The sequence below is a fragment of the Physeter macrocephalus genome, chromosome 5 (assembly GCF_002837175.3).
Source record: "Physeter macrocephalus isolate SW-GA chromosome 5, ASM283717v5, whole genome shotgun sequence".
In the NCBI taxonomy this organism is placed as follows: Eukaryota; Metazoa; Chordata; class Mammalia; order Artiodactyla; family Physeteridae; genus Physeter; species Physeter macrocephalus.
The window spans coordinates 56383724-56395722 of NC_041218.1; the positions used below are offsets into that span (position 1 = coordinate 56383724).

Consider the following 11999-nt stretch of genomic DNA (forward strand, 5'->3'; position numbering starts at 1 on the left):
CTTTTGTGAGGTCTGAGGTCTTCTGCCAGCATTCGGTGGGTGTTCTATAGGAGAAGTTCCACGTGTAGCTGTATTTCTGATGTATCTGTGAGGAGGAAGGTGATCTCCGCGTCTTACTCTTCCGCCATCTTCGATAAATTGCAGCTCTGGTCTGAAGGGCTGGGTGCCAGGCCTCTGCACGCGGGACCCTGTGAGCCAGTGAAACTAGACAGAACGACAGGCTTGTCTCTGACTGGCTAATCTTGAAGTAACCTTTCATTTCATCATCAGTTAGACTAGCATCCATGTCTATAAAGACAAACTTTAAATCAAGCTACTATAATCCATCTGTGTGACTTCTAATAATAATACTAGGGAAAGTATTACATTGTAAAAAGGAAAAATCATATTTTTATTTATTTTTTAAAAATCTAGTAATACATGGTCAATTAATTTGAGTTTAAACATATAAAATGTTCTATATGTTCAACATTTCATCTTTTTTAATGTTAAATATTTAAACCCCTAAACCAGAAAATCTGAGGGAAAATGCAGAACTTTTATATAAAATAAGTTGTCACTTTTTTCTTACCAGTAGGTGGCAGACAAGAAACTTTCAGTTTTAATAATTACGCTTAACAGAAGAAGAATCTCAAAATGGTCTATTTAATTTTTATAGGAGGGATGAAAGGTTTGGAATTGGAAATTTAATAAAAATTAGTGGAATGAATTATTGTAAAGTAATCTTTTTGTTTTCTCTTCTTTTCTTGTTTACAAAACATGGATTGTAAAATGCAGACCTACCATTAAATTACTGAAACGGATTTTATGGAAGATCTAATAGTCCATTATTTTATGAGGGGAAAGAGCTATGAATAATTACTGTTACAGGATCCAAGTATATTCTTTTTCTCCCCTTCCTCTCTTTTGGGGGACCATCAGGAATAAGTTGTCAATCCCAAAGAATGACTGAGTTTAGAAACTATTTTTACTCTTAATATTTTTCTTCTGAAAATACACCGTGTGCTGAGAATTCTTTTATTTTCTTTGGCTGCCCCAAGGACCCTTTGCACTTTTACTGAAAATTCTAAATAACTTCTATGTTATGAAAGACTATAGATACTTAATTTAAGATGGATTTTTTTCTTTTTTTTTTTAACTAAACGAGAAGCATCCTCTAAGTGCTCTCACTAATGAATTTTAAGTGAGAGCACAGCTCTTTATAAACGTTCCAGGTATGGGTTCATAAAGAAGCCTAGCTTCCTCATGTTAATATCTAAAATCTTAAGTCCTAGGGAAATAAAGCAAAGGAGAATATGAAAAGGGTGTAAATGAATAAAGTTGATGCAGAAAGGAACAATTAAGATAGTCATTTGGCCCACCAAGTTTCTAGAGGAGAAAACATGGAGTAATTGGTTTATTTTGGTGTGAATAGAATTTATCTTCATCAACAACACACAAAAGCATTTTTTAAATGTGTCTGGAAAGTACTATGATGTAATGCAAATTGAACTAACAGATTGGGAACTTCATGAGATCAGAGACTGTGACTAGTACGTATTTTGCTTCAATGAATGTCTGCTGCCCTGAATTTTATTGAATGTTTAAAACAGATATTATTTATGTGACTCTTCTGGTAGGCATATATAAATTAGGGTATATATATATATATATTTAAGTTATTAATATTATGTACAAGTGCAACCACAGACACATAATATATAAAAGGTAATGGGGGTCCAAAAGAATAATGTGTTTAGATGAATGTAAGGCATGGGTACTGACTAGCAAAAAAGATACTCCAGGCAACGCTTGGTGCTTGTGGATGAGAGTAGATGTGATAAATGCTTCCTGAGTTGCCCTGAGAGGAGTCAAGGAGAGACAAGATAATAGACTGAGGCAAAGGGAGCAAATCTACGAGCCTTTTCATGCAGCACTTAAGCAGACCCATCAGGGGAGTCCTGGGGAAGAAGATACACGTTCCCAGTGGAGAAAACATCAGTGCCAGGGTCCACCTGTCCCACCCCACTTTCCACCTCCTTATTCTACCCTCAAAGAGTGCCTTAGAAAGTCTGAGGGAAAAGAAGAAAGTCTGAGCCATGAGGACATACTTTGTTTTGCTTTGCTTGATAGACTTCATTTTTTAAGACCAGTTTTAGGTTCATAGCCAAACTGAGCAGAAGGTGCCGAGATTTCCCACATGTCCCCGACACATGTGCAGCCTCCCCCTATCAACATCCACCACCAGAGGGGGACATTCGTTACAGTTTGCTGAACTTAGGTTGGCACATCATTATCACCCAAAGTCCATAGTTTACGTTAGGACTCGTTCTTGGTGTTGCACATTCTATGGTTTGTACCAAGTGTAATGACATTTATCCACCATTACAGTATCACACAGAGTAGCATCACTGCCCTAAAAATCCTCTGTGGTCTGCCTGTTTATCCCTCCCTCTTCCCTAAGCCCTGGCAACCACTAATCTTTTTACTGTCTCCATAGTTTTGCCTTTTCCAGAATGTCATATAATTGGAATCATCTGAAAAGGATGTTGCCTTTTCAGATTGGCTTCCTTCATTTACTAATATGCATTTAAGGTTCCCCCAGGTCTTTTCATGGCTTGATAGCTCATTTCTTTTTACCACTGAATAATATTCCATTGTCTGGATGCACCCCTGTTTATGTATCCATTCATGTACTGAAGGACATCTTGATTGTTCCAAGTTTGGGCATTTATGGGTAAAAATGCTCTAAACATCACTGGCACTGGGTTTCAGCTCCTTTGGGTAAATACCAAGGAGTGTGATTGATAGATCAGACAAATTATACTTTGTCCAAATTTTTTTTTTTTTTTTTTTTTTTTTTTTTCGGTACGCGGGCCTCTCACTGTTGCGGCATTTCCCGTTGCGGAGCACAGGCTCCGGACGCGCAGGCTCAGCGGCCATGGCTCACGGGCCCAGCCGCTCCGCGGCATGTGGGATCTTCCCGGACCGGGGCACGAACCTGTGTCCCCTGCATCGGCAGGCAGACTCTCAACCACTGCGCCACCAGGGAAGCCCACTTTGTCCAATTTTTGAGTAGATAATAAATTTAAGCAATTCAAAATATCAAACCATATAAAAAAGGAGCACAGTACAAAGCCTCCCCACCCTGTCTGCCACCTGCCTACTTCCCCAGAACTATTGCCCCGACCACAAGCCCCCACTTATTAGTTTCTATTATGTTTCTTTCCTTTATGTAAATGTAAGAAATTATTAATATATATTTTCATATTTCCCATATTAAACACAATTTTGGGTCTTGCTTTTCTCATTAATGCATCCTGTAGGTCCTCTCATGGCAGTGTATAGAGGAGGCCAGTGTGGCTTCCCTCTTTTCCTGCAGCCACATTGTTTTACGTTGTATGGATTTAACCTGTCCCTACTTATGGACATTTGGGTTGTTTCCAGTGTTTTTGCCATTATAAATATTATAACCCGTATATACACACATAAATATGCACATCACATCTGTACAAGTATATCTGAAGGATAAATTACCAGAAGTAGGGTTGAAGAATTAATAAGTATACAGTGACCCTTGAACAGCCCGGGTTGAGCTGTATGGATCCATCATACGTGAATTTTTTTCATTAATACCCACTACAGTACTACATGGCAGTTGATTGAATCGGGGATGTGGAACCACAGATACCAAGGGCAGACTATAAATTATAGTCAGATTTTCGACTACAGGAGAGTCAACGCCCCATCTCCTGTGTTGTTCAGGGGTCAACTGTATACAATTATAATTTTGAACACTTCTGTCAAATTGTTGTCCAAAAGGATGGTACCAGTTGGCTCTGTTACCAGCAATACATGAGAAGAACGCTTCTCCACTCCACGCTTCTTCTGCACTCCAAACTTTTCAATTTTGCCTGTTAGGTGACAAAAGAAATCTTAATATAATTTTAATTTGCATGCTTCTTTTATGACGAGGCTGAGCATCTTTTCATATGTTTCAGGATCACTTGTATTTCCTTTTCTGTGAGCAACTAATATCTTTTGCCAATTTACAGTAGAGTTACGTGTCATTTATCATATTCTTACTAATTTCTAGGGGTTCTTTATATATTAGAGAAAGTATCCTTTTTCTATAAACAGGTTTTGCTTCTCTGGAATTTTTTTAAATGACTCTCTAATTTTTAAGCAATTTTGAAAATAATCCTCACTCTCATATCTTACTAGTCTTGTTTAACTTGTTTTGCCTCAAGAGAAAAACATTCTGTGTTGGCTTAGAACAATTGTTAAGATTTTAAAAGAACAACTAGATAACAACTGGGATTGATTCTTTAGAATTTAGCCTGTATGTCTCCTCTTCTGCACTTATATTTATGCTAACACAAAATTCCTTAACTTCAGCTTATTCCCATAGCAACCAGGCAGCTGGGACAGGCCACAGCTGCATAAAATAAATAAATATATGTGTAACACACACATGCGCACGTACACACACACGTGTGTGTTACATATAATAAATCTAACCTTGGGAGCTGCCACTTTCCCATCATTTACTTCTATTTAAATTTCTCTCAAAAGAAGTGGGAAGTGGGAAGTGGGTCTGTGTCTTCTTTGAACCTGATTGCCTGCTCACTTCTTTTTCCTCACCCTCAGGTTCTGTGGTTTATGGACTCGGAATTAGGGGTCTCTCCCTCTCTCCCTCTCCAGTCCCTCTCTGTCCTTCCTTCCCCCTCTCTCCCCCTTCTCCCCACCTCTCACACTAGAGTGTCTCCTCCTATCACTATCCTCAGGAGGCTTGCTGTGGGCCAGCCTCGGAGGTGAAAGGTGACACCGTGGTATTCTTAGCACTTCAGTAATTCTGTCCCCTTCGATGAGATTCATCACAGGCCAAACCCCATTCTCTATCAAAAAGTAAGAGTCTACTGCAAAATTACTTCATTTTCCCTTTCACTTGTTTCATAGTGACTCACTACTGGGATGCTTTTGTGTAATGCCCTCTGCTCCATTTCCTTCTGGGATGGGAAGAGGCTTCCCTGTGTGAGTCCCAGGACCACTTTGCCCCGCCTGCTTTGCCCTCGGCTACTTTATGTCAACAGAGGCCACATGGCTCATACACCTCTGGTGAAGTGATGCTTGAAATTCTTTGTTATAAGACAGACTTAGCATTCATATTTTTTAAAGACACATCTTGGGTATGTATTGGAGGGGTTGTTTGGGATTTGTAGAATTGTGGTAGCCCCAGATCAGGGCAGAATATAGGTAGACATTTGAGGTTCTCCAGACTAGTAGAAGCAGGGTGAGGGACTGAGAATTCTGAGAAGATTTTGCAATTTCCTACTGTCAAGGAAAACCGTTGGGCTGCTTGAGCTGGGAGTAGGAGCGGTGTTTTGGTTGTGCGGTAACTATTTAAGCAAATTGAACATTAGAGCCGGAAGAAGTTCCAGGGGGCATCTAGCCCTGCTCAGTCCTTTGTAAGGCTAGGAACCTGAGGTCAGAGATGGTAAAGGACTTCCCCAAAGTCAGTGTCAGAGATGAAAGGAGATCCCAGGAGGTCTCCCTGGGTTTCAGTTCGGTGCCCTTTTTTTGCAGCATGAATCATGGATGATCATACTACTGCGTCTGTATTACAATTTCTTGTTGACCTTCTTCTAATGAACAGTTTATTGACAATTAGTCTATCAAGAAAGTAGCAAAAAAAGTAGGAAGGATCTGATCTCTGTACTTAGTAAAACATGGACCCACAAACATCACTTTGTATGAAATACTTTGGCCCCGAAATAACATTTAGAGTCCATGTATGAAACTTTTTTCATCTCTAAATGCTTCCAACAAAAGGAGCATTCAACAGCTATTTAATGACCAATTGTTATTCGGGAGTTTAGAAAAGGAAGGCACTGTAAAGTTCAGGGAGAGAAAAATGTTGCTGGACAGGAAGCAATTAAAAATAATGAAATTTAGACTGAAATAATTCTGTTTTTCCCAAATCAAGCAAGGGAACAGAGTATTTCTAAAGTGATTATATTATTCTGAAGAGAAAGTTTTCTAATCCAAAAAGCAGTTTGGTTAAGGAAAGTTTGTTAAAGTCAGAATTTCTTGCAATGCATGAACGAAGATAAAAATGAATTTGCCGTTGGAGGCAAATTGCAAAAAGGGAGTATTTTAAACATTCTATGCCCAAAACTAAGCCCACAGACACACTGACCTTGAAGGCAACATATAAATATGGACTTAGTTGTACTCAGACTCTGTAATGGGGTGAAAAACTTCTCCTCAATCCCACCTATTCACAGGCCTAACTGAGGCCCCCAAACTAAATAGATTCAGACTTCTTAATTCCAGAGGGAAGATGTAAATTTTTTCAGAATACCATGATGGGACTTCCCTCGTGGTGCAGTGCTTAAGAATCCACCTGCCAATGCAGGGGACACGGGTTCGAGCCCTGGTCCAGGAAGACCTCACATGCTGCGGAGCAGCTAAGCCTGTGCGCCACAACTACTGAGCCTGTGCTCTAGAGCTCGTGAGCCACAACTACTGAACCCGCGTGCCACAACTACTGAAGTCCGCGTGCCCTAGAGCCCGTGCTCCACAACAAGAGAAGCCACCGCAATGAGAAGCCCACACACCACAACTAAGAGTAGCCCCCACTCGCCGCAGCTAGAGAAAGTCCACGCACAGCAACAAAGATCCAACGCAGCCAAAAAAATTAAAAAAAAAAAAAATTTTTAATTAAAAAAAAAAAGAAATAGAATACCATGATGATAACACCTTACATTTTATGTTGTATTTTATTATTTACAAAGCATTTCAACATATTATCTCAGTTGGTATTTAGAATAACTCCTGAGTTATTATAATGTTATTGTCCTAATACTGTTATCCCAATTTACAGACAAGGAAACTGGGAGACTGAGGCTTGGAGAGATTGTGTGGCTTGTCCAAGGCCACATCTGCAGTATGTAGTGGAGCCCAAACGCAAATCCAGGCCTGCAGTCCCTGGCCTGCTATTCTTACGGATGCCTGCCGCTCTCTTTAAGAGAGCTTCCCTATCTGCAAACATAGGAGTATGATGAGGGAGAGTTGTCAGCCTTTTTCTCAGCCCTGCCTGGTGGCATCTTGGAAAAGATCTCTGTATATCTTCTTGTAGGTACCAGAACCCACCCTCCACCTGCTAAATATAGATATCTTCTTTGAAACTTGTGCTTCCAATAAATTGTCAACTCCAAACACCCTCTGTGGGTGTTTAGTTTTAAATGTACAGTCCTTGGTACATATTATGGGATTTGCCCAGTTTCATGATTTGCACACCAGAGGAGATCTGAACCTGTAGCCTTTGTTCACACTCTGGACTTCCCCTAGTCTGTAAGAAGGTGATGGAAAAACTGCGGAAGCAGTAGAAATTGTTTGGTGGGATATTCAGTGCAGGGAGGTTGAGAGGAGAGTGGTTTCGTGCCATGATGTTGCCCTGCACAGACCACGCCTGCTGTCAGGAGACACCTGTGGACATGCAGGGCCATCTTCCTTACTCTTCCAGAAGCATCCCGTCTGCTCCCTCCAGCTCATGGAATTCCTATGGACGTTAAATGAGATAATCCATTTTTACATCCTCTTCATTACTTTTTACATACTTATACTTTACCTATTTTTAAGAAGATTTGAGCTGGCTGTGTAATTGGTATAAAAGTGCTTTTAAACTGTTAGGGGCATGTAACTACAAAGTAATATTTTGTACCATTTATACTGTGTCCTCTGCCCGGTGTTTTCTTTCCCACTTTATGCTTTACCTCAACAATCTTTTTTTATGTCTTTTTTTTTTTTTTTTGAGTGATTGATAGCAAATGTAACGGTCATGGGTAACATCTGAATATACAAGGGTGTAACTGTGTGATGGTTATAAAAATCGACTTGAAAAATTAATCTGCAAATATATGGCCCTTATCTCAGATTTTATTGCTAAAAACCTTGTGGGTCTGCCTGCCCCAAGGCTCAGAACATTTAGAGCTCTCTCCCCCAAGCATCAACCACCACCTTCTTCAACTCTGCCGTTCTTCATCCTACCAGTAAATGCCACTCTGGTCACACAATGAAAAAGCCAGTTAATTAGTAAATTTATAAAATAAGTGAACTATATAGAGCAGAGGAAGTTAAAACAACGTTAAGCGTGACAAGAAGGGCAGGCTCTCTTGACTTTAATACTTTCTGATTGTTGCAATCATGCTGGGAGTCACTGCTGGCTGAGAGCAGGGGAGAAAATGCTGGAGTTGAGCGGCCACGTTTCAATCAGCAGGAACCATGCTCCAGATACTCTCATGAGCTCAGATTCTTAATAAGTACTCGCTAGGTGCCAGGCAGCATCGTAGATGCTGAAGACACAGTCGTGAACAAAGCAGATAAACCCGTTGCTTATGGGGCTTCCGTGCTAGAGGGGAGACAAATAGTAGACAAATTACAAATCAGTGTGGCTGGAGAAGCTGACCATGGACAGAGCAGCAGGGGTGGGTCGCTGAAGGCCAAGGTGAAGAGCTAGGTTTTACCTGAAGTGCGAAAGGAATCAGTGGAGGGTTTTTGAGCAGGGGAGGAAATTGATGTTTCGTTTGCAAAGGGCCCTACTGTCTACAAAAAGTCACGGACCTATTTCAGAGATGGTAAGGGGCTTCATCTCAAGTGTGAACTCCTCTTGACTGGTAGTTTCTGCCCACAGCTCTGGGCTGAGAAGGGTCTGTAATAGCAAGTCCCAGCTCAGGGGAAATTATTCTCACACCAGTTAACAGTGATGCCATAGACATGGGGCATAGGTTTTTCCCAATAGGTCCATAACCGACCAAGGATTTGATACACAAAAAGTCATACATATAGCCAACGCTATAAAATAAACATTTTAAATGGCCAAAAATCATGATAATTACTGAAAAATGTAAAATAATAATTCAGCTCTTCCCCAGTAGGCAGACCTATGGGGGGAGATATCTTTATAAATTGTAGAAATTCATTTCAGTGCAAAGCAGGGACTATCTGTACTGACTTTCTCTGTATCTGCTTGAAGAATTTCCCATTTATTTTCACTAGAGGGCATCCCAAACGATGGAGACGAACAGAGTGTCCAGAAAATGCCAGAGAAAATGTAGTGAGATTAAATTTTCAAAGAGAAATGAAGTTCTTCTGATTGCAGCTTTATTGAAAACAAAAGCAAAAACAAAAAAAATCCTTAGGTATACTGGTTTCATTATTTCTACTCTTGGAATTTGGAAAAATTCAGTTTGGGAGATATCCACATCTCATCTGCCAAAGTTGATATAGAATGGCAGTCACCAAACAAAGACTTCTTCAGTAATTATGCTCCCTCCCACCCCAAGAGGATTAAAATCCTTGTATAGGGTCCAATTTGTGTGATTTGGTTACAATCATATCTAAGAAAAGAATTAGAATTTCAGCCTATGAGTGGAAATCAGAATAAATGAAGACACAGATCATTTTCAAGGTACTGAAAGAACTGTTACCAAAGGGCTTGGGTAACCCAGCTTTTTGGTAACAAGTGATAAACCGGGAATAGAGTCCTGATTCAGCCTCTGCCACTAGCCTGTATCATGGGCTCGTCAACTCAACCTTTCTAACCTTAGTTTAGTCATTTGTAGAATGAAGGGGTCAGACTACCTGATTGCTCACATTTCCCCTAGAAGGTGCTGAGTGCTGTCTTCCTGATCTCTTTCTCCCTGTGGAGAGTTTGGATGGAGGGATGGGTCGGGATGCGTGGAGAGTGAGACACAAAATCTTTCTTCTCCTTTCTTTTCTGGGAGCTGTAAAGATTCAGTCTCATTTGTGAATAGTACACTTTAGACTGTGATAAATGCCTAACTGATTAAACTTTACTTCTCTAAAGAAAAACATCTTACCGAAAGAGAAGTGTTCCATGACTTTTAGGTTGAGAAAGGTGTGGTTGGTTTGAAGACCTCAGAAAATGCCAGAAATGCTGGGAATACGCGCTCACAAACCCATTTGTATGTCTGTTGGAAAAACCAAATGCCATAGGAAGTAAGAACGTTTAACGTACAGAGTAGACGTTTGTTTCTAGAAGTTGCTCAGAGATTGCTCATTTTAAAACACACACCGCTGGTAATCGAAGGATGATTTGCTGCAGCCAGGGCAGGGCAGGATGCTGCAGTCTCCTATTTTCAGGACTGAAGATGGCTACTCAGCATTTTAAGGAAACCCCTCTGGGTGACAGCAACAGGGCAGTGAGATTCTGTTCCACGTTAGCATGTCCCGTCAGAGCCTCTCACTGGTAACGCTGGAGCTGTGTGAAATCACAACCTTTATATATATATGAGGGACAGCAAGAGTTTTAAAGCTGTGAATTACAGTTGTGCAGACATACATCTTATTTCTAAAATGCCTGTTTGGATCACTATGCTTTTTTGGAATAGACATATCTAAAATCCCCATATTTTGGAACAAGTCTAACCCTCTCTCTTTGGGATAAACTGTCATCTGCTGTGCATGAATTCTGCTTTACTTCTGGTCTGAGGACCATAGATGGTTTAAATCCAGCTTTTCTATGTCTTGGTCAGAATATCAGCTGAAATGTTGACTGCTGGCTTGGTTTTCCTTATAACCATAAGAAAGTCACATTTGCATAAAAATTCTTATAAATAGTTGTAAATAGATTTTCTTCCATTGCTGGTCCCTTAGTATTGGATCCCATGATTCATTGTAGGCTACAGATGACCTTGTACATTTTGTGCACTGCTGGGTCCACAGTGCCTGGCAAACAGTAGGCACACAAGAAATATTTGTAGAATGAGTGAGAGAATGAGTGAATACTCATGTCTTCTAACCTTAAAAGATTCAAGGTTATTATCTGTTACATAAACAAGTAATTAAAGTGATTGTTGGAAGCATCACCAGAGTGATTCGTGACTGTGTTTATTGTTCATCCTCGTAAAGGACTGGACTCTTTTCCCTCCACTGAAGCAATCCTGAGAAAGGCTTCAGGTTCAACACCTCCGCCAGATGATAGTCTGGTCACAGCTCTTGACTTAAGTCATTACTACTTTCTTACAAACTCAGGAGGAAAGGGTAAATGCATTTGTTAAAATGCAAAATAATCCTAAAGAATTTAAATAGTGAGTAGTTGAATATATGGTTTAGAGGTGTTCATTATAAAATAATCTAACATTTACTGTGGCATTTTGGACATTACTCTTTTTTTAAATTTATTTTTTGGCTGCGTTGGGTCTTCGTTGCTGTGCTCAGGCTTTCTCTAGTTGTGGCAAGCTGGGGCTACTCTTCGCTGCGGTGCACGCGCTTCTCACTGTGGTGGCTTTTCTTGTTGCAAAGCACAAGAGAAGCTCTAGGCACGTGGTCTTCAGTAGCTGCGGCGCTCAGGCTCAGTAATTGTGGCTCACGGGCTTAGTTGCTCCACGGCACGTGGGATCTTCCCAGACTAGGGCTCGAACCCATGTCCCCTGCATTGGCAGGCGGATTCTAACCACTGCACCACCAGGGAAGTCCCTGGACATTACTCATTCTTGTATTGACTTATAGTTATTTCATGATATTATTTAAAAATCAGATGCTATTAAATCCATTTGTAAAAGGTGTACTAAAGTTTGAGACTTAAAAAAGTTTTTATTAGAGTATAGTTGCTTTACAAGTTTGAGACTTTTAATGATCTTGTCTCTATTGCCATCCCTCCTTTCCATGCACCCCTCCCCCCTAAAAAAAGAAAGAAAAGTGTTCTTACAAATCCTGCTTTAGCCTTTTAAGTCCTTTGAACATATTGGGTTAGGCAAAAAGTTTGTTTGTGGGCTTCCCTGGTTGCGCAGTGGTTGAGAATCCGCCTGCCAATGCAGGGCACGCGGGTTCGTGCCCCGGTCCGGGAGGATCCCGCGTGCCACGGAGCGGCTGGGCCCGTGAGACATGGCCGCTGGGCCTGCGCGTCCAGAGCCTGTGCTCCGCAACGGGAGAGGGGAGAGGCCACACGGCAGTGAGAGGCCCGCGTACCGCAAAAAAAAAAAAAAAAAAGAAAA

The 11999-nt window shown here is 40.8% G+C and overlaps 1 protein-coding gene and 1 long non-coding RNA gene across 3 annotated transcripts in view; one reads left to right on the forward strand and one right to left on the reverse strand.

The window, feature by feature from the left end:
• The window catches only part of CDK14 (cyclin dependent kinase 14), a 601018-nt gene that overhangs the window by 457001 nt on the left and 132018 nt on the right, over nt 1-11999 (forward strand). The gene's annotated exons all lie outside the window — the stretch shown is intronic.
• LOC114486316 (uncharacterized) lies at nt 9494-10316 on the reverse strand. The gene is made up of 3 exons (XR_003679888.1): nt 10079-10316; nt 9864-9974; nt 9494-9767 (listed from the first exon to the last, which is right to left on the reverse strand). It is a non-coding gene; the product is annotated as an uncharacterized lncRNA (long non-coding RNA).